At 47.7% G+C, this 13,602-nt stretch overlaps 1 long non-coding RNA gene across 1 annotated transcript; it reads left to right on the plus strand.

The window, feature by feature from the left end:
• The first annotated feature begins 4,369 nt into the window (after window positions 1–4,369).
• On the plus strand, window positions 4,370–13,267 carry LOC110343032. The gene is made up of 4 exons (XR_002385218.2): window positions 4,370–4,398; window positions 6,289–6,346; window positions 6,678–7,079; window positions 12,169–13,267. It is a non-coding gene; the product is annotated as an uncharacterized LOC110343032 (long non-coding RNA).
• The last annotated feature ends 335 nt before the right edge of the window (window positions 13,268–13,602 follow it).

Consider the following 13,602-nt stretch of genomic DNA (forward strand, 5'->3'; position numbering starts at 1 on the left):
ATCATGCCGGGCTTCTGGGCTGACCGCTTATTAATTCACAGCAGGGATTAAATCTCCGCGTGAGGTTTTCATTTCATTTTTTTATATTTAACTTAATATTATTGTTATTGTTATTATTATTGTGTGTGTGCGCGCGCGCTCGCGCGTGTGCGCGTGCACTCGGGTGCACATGTGTGGGTCTACAGAGTCATTTATGGAGGTCAGAGGACAAGTACTGGGAGTAATTTCTCTCCTTCCGCTGTGTGAGTTCCAGGGATCAAATCCCGGGGCCTTCGCCCTATGCATATCAACAACAATATGTTTACCTTAAAAAGATACTTATGCAGGGCGGTGGTGGCACACACCTTTAGTCCCAGCACTCAGGAGGCAGAGGCAGGCAGATCTCTGTGAGTTCTAGTTCAAGACCAGCCTGGTCTACAAGAGCGAGCTCCAGGACAGTCTCCAAAGCCACAGAGAAACCCTGTGGAGCACATGTGTGCAGTGCCCTTGAAGGGCAGAAGAGGTTATTAGAGTCCCTGGACCTGGAGTAACAGGCAAGTGTGAGTGAAATAATGTGGGTGCTGGGAACCAGACCTGGGTTCTCTGGAAAAGCAGCAAGTCCTCTCAACTCCTGAGCCTTCACTCCATCTCCTTAAAAAACAAAAAACAAACAAACAAAACCCACAGGGTTGCAGTAACCCAGGGTGGTGTTTTAGTTTTTTGAGACAGGCTTTCTGGGACTCTGTAACTCACAGAGATCTTCCCACCTTCATATCCCAGGATTAAGCCTAGCCTTGAGCTCTGTCTGTACAAGAATAAGCTGGAATTCGATCCCGTTACTGGCACCTCCCAAGCACTGGGATTGTAGGAGAGTGCCCCCCACTCTCAACATTCTCCCTGAGTTTGCGTGGGTGTGGCAGTTTGAATGTAATTGGTCCCCACAATCTCATAGGGAGCTATGGCCCTGGAGGAAGTGGGTCAGGTGGGCTTCGAGGTTTCCTATGCTCAGGGTACCATCCAGTGTCTCAGTCGACTTCCTGTTGACTGCAAGATGTAGGACTCTCAGCCACTCCTCCAGCACCGCGTCTGCCTGCGGGCCACCACGCTCCCCGCCGTGGTGATAAAGGACCGAACCTCTGAAACTGTAAGCGAGCCCCTTCAAGTAGATGTTTTCATTTATAAGAGCTGTCATCATGGTCATGGTGTCTCTTCACACCATATCCCCAGAGACAGTGGGAACACTCAATCTGCAGGGATAGCCAGGCGCATTCACCTGCACCGTACCCGTGCTGTCTTCACACTGCGGCGACGCATGGAATGGTTGCGATGGAAACCGTTCAAAAGGATGTTTGCGGACCTCTGGGCTGAAAGGTCAAATGGGGAACAGGCAGGCTCCAGAGGGCTTGTAGTGTGGAGGTGTGGGGATCACAGACCCTGGCCAGAAACCCACTCCTCCATCAGCCTGGGAGCAGGCAGCTGGGAGACAATGTTTACTGAAAACATGTTTACTGAAAACAATCCAATGCCATAAGTTCCTGATAAGGGCTCACTCACTGAAACCCCCTGACTTTGATCTTCCTGATGGCTAGCTACTTTTTTCTGCTCCCTGCTGTTCCCGATTCTAGTGTCAGAGATTTAACCACCAGCCAGGAGGAAAAAGAGAGGTCTGTTGGAGATTTGTGCATGTATGGATGGCAGAAGTTTTTCTGGAGGGAAGTGTTTTTCTTGGGAAGTTCTCCTAAGCCAATTTGGGGAGCACGAAGTTTTCTTAACACAACCGACTGGTCTCTGTGTCATCTATCCCGATGCCCTCGCCACATTCTCGGATACAGGCTGTGCAGGAGGCGGGTCTAAACCTGAATCTGACTGCTACTTCTTCTTGCCTGATAGACAGACACCCGAGGAGACAGAGGGGAAATGGCTTATTTCGGCACATGGTTTCAGAGAGTTCTTCGTAGTTCTTGGCTCTGCTGGTGCTGAGTAGAAGATCAGGGCAGAGACTGTTTATTTCACAGCAAACAGGAAGCACGGACGCAATCCTTAAAGACACACTTCTAGCGGCCAGGTTCTTTCCACAAGGCTTTGCCTCCCAGAATTTCTACGATCTCCCCAGACAGTACCGCAACGCAGTCACAAACCTGTAATCCCTAGCACTCAGGAGGCTTTTAAGCAGGAGGATCATGAGTTCGAGACCAGTTTGGGGCTACAAGTTGAGAACACAGTAAAAATAATCAGGACCTAAAACAGAGCCACCATTTAGAGACCAGACATTCAGTCTATGAGCTGGCGGAGGACACTTCATAATCAAACTGTCACACTGTCACCAGGACAAAAGAGGCAAACCTAAGAGGAAGGACATCCAACAATAGGACCACATGCTTCAGAACAGTCCTGCCATGGATGAGGAGCAAAAATGATGAGTGGACTTTTCAGATCAAACAAGATACAGAGGTGACAAGCAAAAGCCAAAACAGTGGGGATGGTTAGGGAGAAAATGCCACGGGAACTAATACTGGAGGACCGTGGGTAGGCTCTTGCTGCCTGCCAGCCCCGAGTTCAATCCCCAGAATGCTCTTGGTGAAAGGAGAGAGCCAACTCCTTCGAGGTGTCTTCTGACAGCACCCCCACACTAAATAAATGGGGGAAAGGGAACAATTAAAAAGAATAACATCAGGACAACTGGTGAAATACTACCAGGCTTATTTGCTAGGCAACTGTGTATCACCGCTAATGCCCAAGCTGATAGTTACACTGTAGTTGTGTAAAAGGGTGTCCTGCTTTTTAAGAAACACCTACTAAAGTGTAGACGGGCTAAAAGACAAGTCAAAGGGAGGGCCCTCAAATAGTGTGCTAGGAAAGCGGGGTTGAGGCCCACATAGGCCTGCCCTAAAAAAGGACTTGATATTGTTGGGTCGTTAAATTCTACTTTTCTATCCCTAGCTGTTAAGAGCATTTGCTGCTTTTCCAGAGGACCCAGGCTCAATTCCCAGCACCCACACAGGATGGTTCACAACCTGTGTGACTCAGTTCTGGACGATCCAGTAGTCCCTTCTGGCTTCCACAGGCAACAGGCACACATGTGGTACACACACATGCATGCGTGCAGAGAGAACATCCATGTACACATACATGCGTGTGTGCAGAGGGAACATCCACGTACACATACATACATGCTTGCAGAGAGAACATCTACGTACACATACATGCGTGCATGAAGAGAGAACATCCACGTACACACACATGCGTGCGTGCAGAGAGAACATCCATGTACACACATGCGTGTGTGCAGAAAGAACATCCATGTACACACACATACATGCGTGCAGAGAGAAAATCCACATACACATGCATGCGTGCAGAGAGAACATCCACGTACACATACATGTGTGCAAAGAGAACATCCACAGACATAAAATAAAAGTAAATGAATAAGAAATACAGTACCCTGCCAGGTGTGGTGGTGCACGCCTTTAAGCCCAGTCCCGGGGAAGTTGAGGCAGGCTGATCTTTGTGAGTTCAAGGCCAATGCCATCTATATAGTGAATTTCAGGCCAGTCACGCCTACACACTGAGAGCCTGTCTCAAGAAACAAACAACCCTGCTCTTTTGAGGGTAGCCCTGATTTAAAAGCTCCATTTCTCGCAGGAGACTCCCACAACCGTTTCTTCCATACACAGCCTCCAGGGGCTCTGCAAGGGGTGCACCCGCAGGGGAAAAAAAGTTCTGAATTAAGGATGTACCGCTGGCAAGTGTGGCTCAGGGGTGGTGAGCTGGCCTAGCGTGTGCAAGGCTCTGGGTTCGATCCCCAGCCCTGCAAACACACAACCAAACAGCTACCCACATGGCAGACAGACAGACGGACAGACACTAACAGTTGTGAATACATCTAATTGTCGTGTCAGGCATTTTCGGGTCTGTCAGTCAATTGCAGCTCACCAGTGATCCTTCTACACAGAGGCATCTTTCTTGGTAAAATTAAAAAACAGAAAGTGGCTAACGCACACTTTCAGGGACATATATAACAAGATGTAGTCTGATGCAGGGCATTTTGCTGGTCTACTGCGACTTTGGTTAACGCCTTTAATGGAAAAAGATAGGTGTTCTGCCTGGTTCTGTGTGTCAACTTGACACAAGCTGGAGTCATCAGAGAGGAAGGAGCCTCGGCTGAGGAAATGCCTCCTTGAGATCCAGCTGTAAGGCATTTTCTCATTTAGTGATTCATGGGGGAGGGCCCAGCCCATGGTGGGTGGGGCCATCCCTGGCTGCTCATCCTGGATTCCATAAGAAAGCAGGCTGAGCAAGCCGTGGGGAAGCAAGCCAGTAAACAGCTCCCCTCTGCATCAGCTCCTGCCTCCCGGAACCTGCCCTGCTTGAGTTCCTGTCCTGACTTCCTTCGGTGATGAACAGCAATGCTGAAGTGTAAGTCAAGCAAACCCTTCCCTCATCAACTTGCTTTTTGGTCATGGTTGGTGTTTTGCCACAGTAATAGAAACCCTCACCAAGACAATAGGTTAGCACATTTTGGGATCAGGAGGGTTTGTGTACCCAATATGGGCCGTGGCCTCCATATCCTACGCACTTGGCCATCAGTGTTTATAATTGTTAGAGGAGTAGTCTACTCCTTTTATTATTTTGTTTTATTTACTTATTGGTCGTGTTTTGTTGAGACAGGTTCTCTCAATGTAGTCTTGGCCAGTTTTGAACTGGCTGTGTAGACCAGGCTGGCCTCAAACTCCCAGAGATCTACCTGCCTCTTCCAAATGCTGGGGTTAAAGGTATGAACCATCACACCCAGTCTTATTGTGATACTTTTAGAAATTATGCATCAAATAGTGTTATATGATATTTTTTTCGAAACAGCTTATTGCAGTGAAAATTACTACTTTCTTATAAGGGCATGTTTTGCTAGATTCTGCATGTAAATGAAGGGGTCAGTTTTTTAATTTTAAAATGATTTGTTTATTTATTTACTTTATGTGATTGGTGTTTTGCCTGTATGTGTGCCTGTGTGACGGTGTCTGATTCCCTGGAACTGGAGTTACAGACAGTTGTCAGCTGCTGTGTGGGTGCTGGGACTTGAAACAGGATCCTCTGGAAGAGCAGTCAGTACTCTTAATTGCTGAGCCGTTTCTCCAGCCGCAGGGTTTTATTAAGGAACAACTCAGACCTTTAAAATAACTATGTATGAGCTGGGGATAGTAATTCCACCTTCTGGAAGCCGAGGCAGGGAGATTAAGTTCAACTCCATTCTGAGTTATAATAGTGAGTTCTGGGCTGGCCTCGGCTACCTAAGAGACCCTGTCTCAAAACGCTAAAAAAAAAAAAAAAAAAAAAAACTAACCAGTAATTATTACTTTATCTAGTCTGCCCCTTTAAGCAATGTTCACGGTCCTGACAATTTCCACTAGATGGCAGCAGAGGACAGTGGTTTGACTGCCATGTTGTGTTAAATTATTAGAGCACTTGTTATTTATAGTGTGTGCCGTAGTTACGGAGGTCAGAGGACAATTTAAGAGAGTCAGTTCTTCCTGTCATGTGGGTCACAAGGCTCTAACTTGGGTTTTCAAGCTTAGTGGCAAGCCCCTTTACCTGCTGAGCCATTTCCCTGCTGCCTAGCCCATAATTTTGTTTGTTTTCAGACAGCATCTATTTCTCTAGGTAACTGTGGCTGTCCTGAAACTCGTATGTAGACCAGGCTCTCCTCTGCCTCCCCAGTGCTGGGTTTATAGGTGTGGACCACCATGCCTGGCTCTTTTGTTCTGTTTTCTGAGGCTCAGGCAGGCCTGGAACTCTTGCTACGACTACTTCAGTTTCCTGAATACTGGGATCCCAAGGGCGCGATTCTTTAATGTTTCTACAGGGGAGCTATCATTAATCCTTCATCAGTGATCTCAGATCTGAGTCAACTGTTTCCATGTAGCCCTGCCTGTCTGTTTGTGTTTGCCCTCTTTGTGGGCCCTCTCTCTCTGTCTCTCTGTCTCTTTGTCTGTCTGTCTCTCTCTCTGTCTCTGTCTCTCTGTCTCTGTGTCTCTCTGTCTCTGTCTCTCTCTCTCTGTCTCCCTCCCTCCCACACAGAGTTTGGATGCAGTTGGAGTCCACCTGCCAGTCACACCTGCTCTTTCAGCTAGAGTCCTGTCACTAACTAGCATGGGGTCTCTGAACTGTTTGACTTCACTGTAGGCGGGCGTCTAACACCCATCTCAGACATGGTCAGCCTCCTCCCCCGGAAGCCCCTCCCACAGGCCAGGGTTCTGTTCAGAAAACCCTTTGGAGGATGCCGATTCCAACCTGTGTCTTCCTTACACACAGGGCCCAAGCGCTGATTTATCTCATCATGCAACACAGACTTTTCCACACCAGAAGCAAGGTGGGTGGATTCTCTCACATCCAAGCTTTCTTTGGAAACAAAACAAAAACAAAAACCCAAAAAATTTTAAAGGAAGTATCTCACTATGTAGCCCAGGCTAGCTTTGAGTTTAGTGCTTTTGTTTTTCAAGACAGGGCTTCTTTGTGTAGCCCTGGCTGTCCTGGAACTTGTTCTGTAGAGCGAGCAGGCTGGCCTTGAACTCACAGAGACCTGACTGCCTCTGCATTCTGAGTGCTGGGATCAAAGGCGTGAACCACCACAGCCGGGGGCCTGGGTAGCTTTGAAATCACAATCCTTTTGTCTCTAGCTCTTTTTCTTTCTTTTGAGACAGTGCCTCACTACGTAGACCAGCCTGACCTGGAACTCACCGAGATCAGCCTACTTCTGCCCTTTCAGTACCGGGACTAAAGGCACGAGCCACCACACCCAAGCCTGCCCTGGCTATTGAATTTTGGCTTTACAGATGGGAGCCACCTTGCACAACTCTGCCTTCCTTCCACACCCCTTTTTGCCTCAATCCGTGGGTCAAAACGAACCAAGGGATCTGGAAGAGCTGGTGCGGTGCTCCCACTGTTCTGCAGTGCCCGTGGCGGAATGTTCTAGTATCCAACCTAACCTGAATCCGGTCCCGCTGGTGTGTTCAGAAGGAGCTGGGACAGGCTTCACACAGGCATCAAGAGTGTCAGATAGTCCTCCCAGTGGGAAGCTTTGCAGAAGTGCACAGATGTTTCAGGTAATGGAGACAAGATCTGTTCCTGGCAGGTGTGAGAGATGCCTTGCTTTCGAAGCTCCATGCCCCCTGGCTAACAGTGTTTTTGATAACAACTCGGGGCATGCAGGTCTGGCTTCCAGGTCCCCAAGGGGAACTTGCAGTTAGAGGAGGAGCCCAAAGCTATGGTGATTCCTTGCCTAGATAAGTTAGTTAAGTAGGGGTCATTTTCATTAGAAACAATGTTGTTTAGTAACATAGTTGACACATACCATCTTATCTGTTTCTAGGAATGCATAGTTAGAAAAACAGAACACAGGTCCTCCAGGAGAAAGGGGAAAAATTGACCCTTCATCCTGAAACCTAGACATGGCAACAGACGATGGCCAGGTGGGGTTGGGGGTGCATTTGTTATCCCTCCCCCAACCGACGCCTCTGACTGAGTTAAGGAGTTCAGCAAAGTGAGTGGTTGCATTGTTTATTTGGTTTGGTTTTCTTGAAACTAATTCTCTCTATATAGCCTAGGCAGACTCCTGGCACTACTGCCTAGCCTGAGAGTTCTGGGATTACATGCATGTGTCACTCAGGTTTTTTTTTTTTTTTTTTTTTTACTTTTTGTGAGACAGACTTTCATGTAGTCCAGGCTAGCCTTAAATTCCAGCATGTAGATCTCCAGTGCCCAATTCTCCTGCTTCTGCCTCCTGAATTCTGAGATTACAGGTGTGTGACAACATGGTTTGCCTTTTTTCTTAAAGACACTTTTTTTGGGGGGGCATGATGGCATATGTTTTCAATTCCAGCACTTGGGAGGCAGAGGCAGACAGAGCTCTGTGGGTTTGGGGCCTGCCTGGTCTATATAGTGAGTTGCAGCACAGCCAGGGGTGTGTAGAGAGATCCTGCCCCCTCCCCCCCAAAAAAAGACAATTTTGCTATGTTGGCCAGACTGATCTTGAACTTGCAGCAATCCTCCTGCCTCAGCTTCCAGAGTGCGAGGATTACAGATGTGAGCCACTGTGCTTCGTGTAAATGAATGTGTTGTGGATAGAAACAGATCCACAGTTATAGGAAGGATCCACACAGACAGGTAGACTGTGCCTGGGGGACAAAGATTGCAATTAGCTTGAAAGAAACCTTGGGACATGATGCGGATAGCCCCCTCTTGATTGTGGTGGTGCTTTTCGAGCTGTGTGCACGCACACGCAAAAACTGCCCGATTTAAGTATGTGTAGACTCTTTTCCTTAAAAAATAAAAAAAAGTGATTTTTTCCCCCAAGATAGGGTTTCTCTGTGTGTCCCCGGCTCTCCGGGCTGATCTTGAACTAGGCCAGCTTCTAATGCAACCTGGCCTCAAACCCATTATGTAGTATGGGTTGCCTTGACCTTCTGAGCCCAGAAAGTGCAAGCTACGAAATGTCCGCCTCTCCATAGAAATAGGGGTGAAGGTACGCTGAGGTCATACGCGTTGATGGGAACAATCCATGTCTCACAGTTCAGTAAAAGAACGCGCTTCTCACTTTGCAACATTCAAGGAAGAGCGGTGGCCGGCAGCCCTGCATGTTTTGGATTAGCGATTTTACCAGAGTTCCTTTAACTTCCCACTTTCACCGTCTGGATCGCGGAGGGGATTAAACAGCATAGTAGTCGTCATCGAGCCGGCAGCCAGTGGAGGGACACCGTTCAGTCCCGCGGGGGAATCGTCGCTGGGATCCCACAGAGGGAGGGGGAGGGAGGGCAGAAGAGGGCCCCGTGGGTGGCCGGGATGTCCCCAGGGCTGGGAGAGCAGTGTCAAAGTGAAGTCCACCACTTGCGAAGGGTGAGACGGCTCAACAGGTCATCCTCACAACCACCCGACACCCGCGCAGTCCAAGCACTGTGAGCACATGCGTACAGAGATGCACGGGGGGGGGGTGTTGGCTCTAGGTTTTGCGGGCGTTGCCAGGCAACTAGCATCTCAGCGCTGTCTGCAGTTGGTGTCTGTGCAAACCCCAGTTCCCTGGCTGAGTCAGGCAGTGTGGCTCCTGGTCCCTAGGAGTATTTGCTCTGACTTCCTGCAGGAAGGGAGGCGGGGCATCCCTCGTGCTGACTGGCATGAGTCTCCCCTGGTCCTCCGCTCACTTAGGACGGAGCCCCCAAGTCCTCTCAGGTGTGGGGTCTTCACCAGGGCGTCCTTCCTCAGACTCCCATGCTGACATTAACATCTTCACAAAGCCCGCCTCACTCTGTCGTTTGCTGAGCCAGCTTCTTTAACAAAACGTTTGCTTTCGGTTGTTTGTTTGTTTGTTTTTTGTGATTCTTAGTGCCTTTTTAATTTTCCTTGTTTCCCAAGGGCTGATTCGAGCTCATCTTTTATCTTTGCCAAAGACTTTTCAACTCAGCTTCAAAGATTTCTTTTTTCTTTTCTTCCTTTCTTTTTATTTTCCTTCCTTCCTTTTTTGTTTTCTTCCCCCAAGATGGGGTTTCTCTGTGTAGTGCTGGCTGTCCTGCAACTTACTCTGTAGACCAGGCTGGCTTCAAACTCACAGAGATCTGCCTACCTCTGCCTCCCAAATTCTGGTCTTAAGGGTATACCAGAATATATACCCTTAATAATATATAATATATATATATATATATATGCACCACTACCCAACCCAAATATTTCTTCTATATTAAGTAAGTTCTTCATATTTGCTCTACCAGAAGACCAGAGTTTGTTTCCCAGAACTCACATCAGGCTAATCACAGAGAGGCCTATAGTTACAGCTCTATGGCATCTGGTATTATCTCCTGGCTTCTGTGAGCACACACGTGTGTGAATGTTATACACAAACACATTTACACATGCACACATATCACACACACAGCAGACACATAACACACTCAGAGCACACACACAATATACAGAGAGTACACACACACACAGCACACATACACAGCACACAGACCAGAGCACACACACAGCATACATACATGCATATCACATACACACAACAGGCACAGAGCATACACACAGTATACATACATGCATATCACACACACACAACAGACACAGAGCACACACACAGCATACATACACAACAAAACAACACACAATGCATACAGCACACACACATCACACATAAAAATATTAACTAACATTTTTGTGTGTGGATGCCTTACCTGCATGTGTGTATGTATACACATGTGTACAGCTGAGTCAGAAGAGGGCATTAGATTACCCAGGACTGAGCTAACAGACAGTTGTGAGCCATCATGTAGGTCCTGGAAACCAAACCTGTGTCCTCTAAAGGGCAGCCACTGCTTTTAATCATGGAGCCGTCTCTCCTACCCCTAAAAATCTTTTGAGAGAGATGAATCTCTCTATGTACATAAACGTTTCACTTGTGTGTATATAAATGCACCAAGTTTGTGCCTGGTATCCACAAGGCCAGAAGAGAACATCAGATTCCCCGGAACGAGAGTTCTAGATGGCTGTGAGCGTCATGTGGGTGATGGGATGGAATCCAGGTTCTCCTCAAGATTCCAAGTGCTCTTTGCCGCTGAGCCTTCTCTCCGGCCCTTAAAAATCTCTTAAAAACTTTGCAGCCGGGCGGTGGGGATGCACGCCTTTAATCCTACCACTCAGGAGGCAGAGGCAGGTGGATCTCTGAGTTTGAGACCAGCCTGGTCTACAGAGAGAGTTCCAGGACAGCCAGGACTGTTACATAGAGAAACCCTGTCAAATAAATAAATAAATAAACAAATTTTTTCACCTGGGTGCTGGGGATGGGGCTCAGTTAGTAGAATGCTTGTCTACTGAGCACAAAGCCCTGGGTTGGAGCCCCCAGCACTATGTAAACTGGACACGGGTGCTGTGTGTCTGCAATCCTGGCACTCAGGAGGCAGACAGAGGATGATAGAACTTTAAAATCCGCCTCAGTGACATAGGGAGCGCTGGGCTAGCCTCGAATATGTCAGCCTGAACACACACACACACACACACACACACACACACACACACACACACACACACAGTGTGCACAGCGAAACACATCTATACTCCCAGCTGTCCAGGAGGCCGAGATAGGAAGATTACTGAGTCCACGAGTTTGAAACCAGCCTGAGCAACATAGCCAGACTCAAGCAACACCTTGCAGACATCTGCACAAGCCAGGTTCAAGGACACCAGACAGAAATACTGGCAGTCTGAGACTTTCCAAAGCATCCCTTCTGTCTCAGGCAAGCACTGCTTGGAACACAAACGGAATCCGCAGACTTTCCTGTTAAATGAATCACTCTGTTACAAGGCCTCACTTGCCACAGATTTCCCTCGGTGCGTTTTTCTGAAGACAACCTATAATTTAGCAAGCAAGCTGAAGGCGCTGGAAACGCTTTTGCATAATAAATCAAAATGTTTGAGCAGGTGGCTTATGAACAGAGGTGTGGTTTTCTCTGAGCGCCGTATGAGATGTCTGCCAGTCGCTGAATGAGGACAGCATCTCAGGCTGGGGAGATAGCTCAGCGCCAGAGAAGAGGGCAGCATCTTGCTGGGCATGAGGACACAAGCCTGTAGTCTCAGAACTCAGCGGGCGGAGACAGGAAGAGTACGCGTTTGTGAACCCAAGTTACATAATGAGAACCTATACCCAGCATCACAACTCTCTTTCTAAAATCCCAATTAAAAATAACGAGACTAAGCTGGGCGTTGGTGGCGCACGCCTTTGATCCCAGCACTTGGGAGGCAGAGGCAGGTGGATCTCTGTGAGTTCGAGGCCAGCCTGGTCTACAGAGTGAGTTCCAGGACAGCCTCCAAAGCCACAGAGAAACCTTGTCTCGAACAACCAAAAAAAACCCCAAATAAACAAACAAAAAAACGAGACTAGGTAACTTGACCCTGAGGTAGGCAGGCAGACTCTCTTGACAGCAGAACCAGTTTCTAGGGTCAGGGGAGCCATAGATGTAGGGAAAAGGTAAAAGGGTTTTTTTTTTTGTTTTTTCTCAAAAGAACACAAAGTACAGGGAGCGTGGATCAAAGAACTACCTAAAGACAAATCAGTTTTTTCCCCATTAGTGGGGTTGAATCCAGGGCCTTGTGTACATTAGGAAAGCATTCTACGACTGAGCTACATTCATGCCTCTGTTTGTTTGTGATCAGGTCTTACGAAGTAGCCTGCCTTGGCCTTGAACTTGTGATGCACCTGCATCTGCCTCCCTAATGCTGAAGTCACGGGTTGTGCACCAGGATGCCCAGATAACGTTTAACTTCCAGCTACTTCTAGACTTGGAGGGAAGCTGCGAGTGTGCTTACAATAGGAAAATGGCCCCGCAATGATTTATTCCTGCCGTGGGTCTCAAGTTCGAGGCCAGCAGAAGAAAGATCCCATCTCAAAACAAAAAGAAAAAAAGAAAAAAAAAAGCAAAAAAGAAAAAGAAAAGAAAATGGCTGGCAGCTGGTGGGATGGTTTGGTGGGTGAAGGCGTCTGATGTCAGTCCTGACCCCCAACTCCAAGTCTGATGTACTTCCACCATGAGAATAGCAAGTGCTTTCCCACAGACTCGTGAACGTGAACGCTTGGTCCCTAGGTGATGGTACTGTTTGGGAAGGTACGAGACCTCTTATGGGAGGAAGGATGCCTCTGGGGCGGGCTTTGAGAGCGTATAGCCCTGCCAGACATCAGTTTGTCATCTGTGCTCTCCTGTGTAGCTGAAGCTGCGAGTTTTCAGCTCCCTGCCCTGCACACCGGCTGCCATGCCTGCTGTGGACCACGCGTTTGGAACCGTATGCCCAAACAAGTATGTTTTATGACTGTGTAACTCAGGCTGGCTCCTAACTTGCAATCCTCCTGCCTCCGTCTCCCAAGTGCTGGGATTACAGATGTGTGCCGCCATGCTCGCTCTCAATAAATACGTTTTCAGGAAATGAGTTTTAAGTAGCTTTAGTATGGTAGAATCCCACTTGTGTTCCTATTCACTTTCTGTCTTACAGTGTTTAGGGTGATGGAATTAGATAATTTTCTGTTGTGGCAAGGGCCCGGGGACGACCTTTGTACACACATCTGTGCACGAATCTCTGAGTTTCCAGAGGGCGTTTCTCTTTTCCTTTTTTAAAAAAAGATTTCTTTAACTTTCTTGAGATTATAATATAATTACATCATTTCCAAGGTTACTGATGACAAATTGTTGGCTGGAAACGTTTGTAATCTGTTGGGGCATTGGTGGCACACGTCTTTAATCTCAGCACCCGGGAGGCGGAGGCAGGGGGATCTCTGTGAGTTCGAGGCCTGCCTGGTCTACACAGAGAAACCCTGTCCCCAAAAACAACAATAGCAACAACAACAAAAATAAAAATAATTCTTAAATCACAGTTCTGACTCTAGCCTGCTTTATGAGGAAATTGGGACATGATTTCACATACAGATTATTCATCTCCTTGAAACAAATTATCCAACCCAGTGGTTTGTTGTTCTGTACAAGAACAAATTTAGCACAAGTATCTCGACATTTGAGAGCAGAGGCGGTGTGGGATGTGGTGTAATTACTTGACATGTGGAATGCCCATCACTGCAGTTTTCTCATGGTCTTGACTAAG

Source organism: Mesocricetus auratus, unplaced genomic scaffold (genome assembly GCF_017639785.1).
Source record: "Mesocricetus auratus isolate SY011 unplaced genomic scaffold, BCM_Maur_2.0 Super-Scaffold_100046, whole genome shotgun sequence".
In the NCBI taxonomy this organism is placed as follows: domain Eukaryota; kingdom Metazoa; phylum Chordata; class Mammalia; order Rodentia; family Cricetidae; genus Mesocricetus; species Mesocricetus auratus.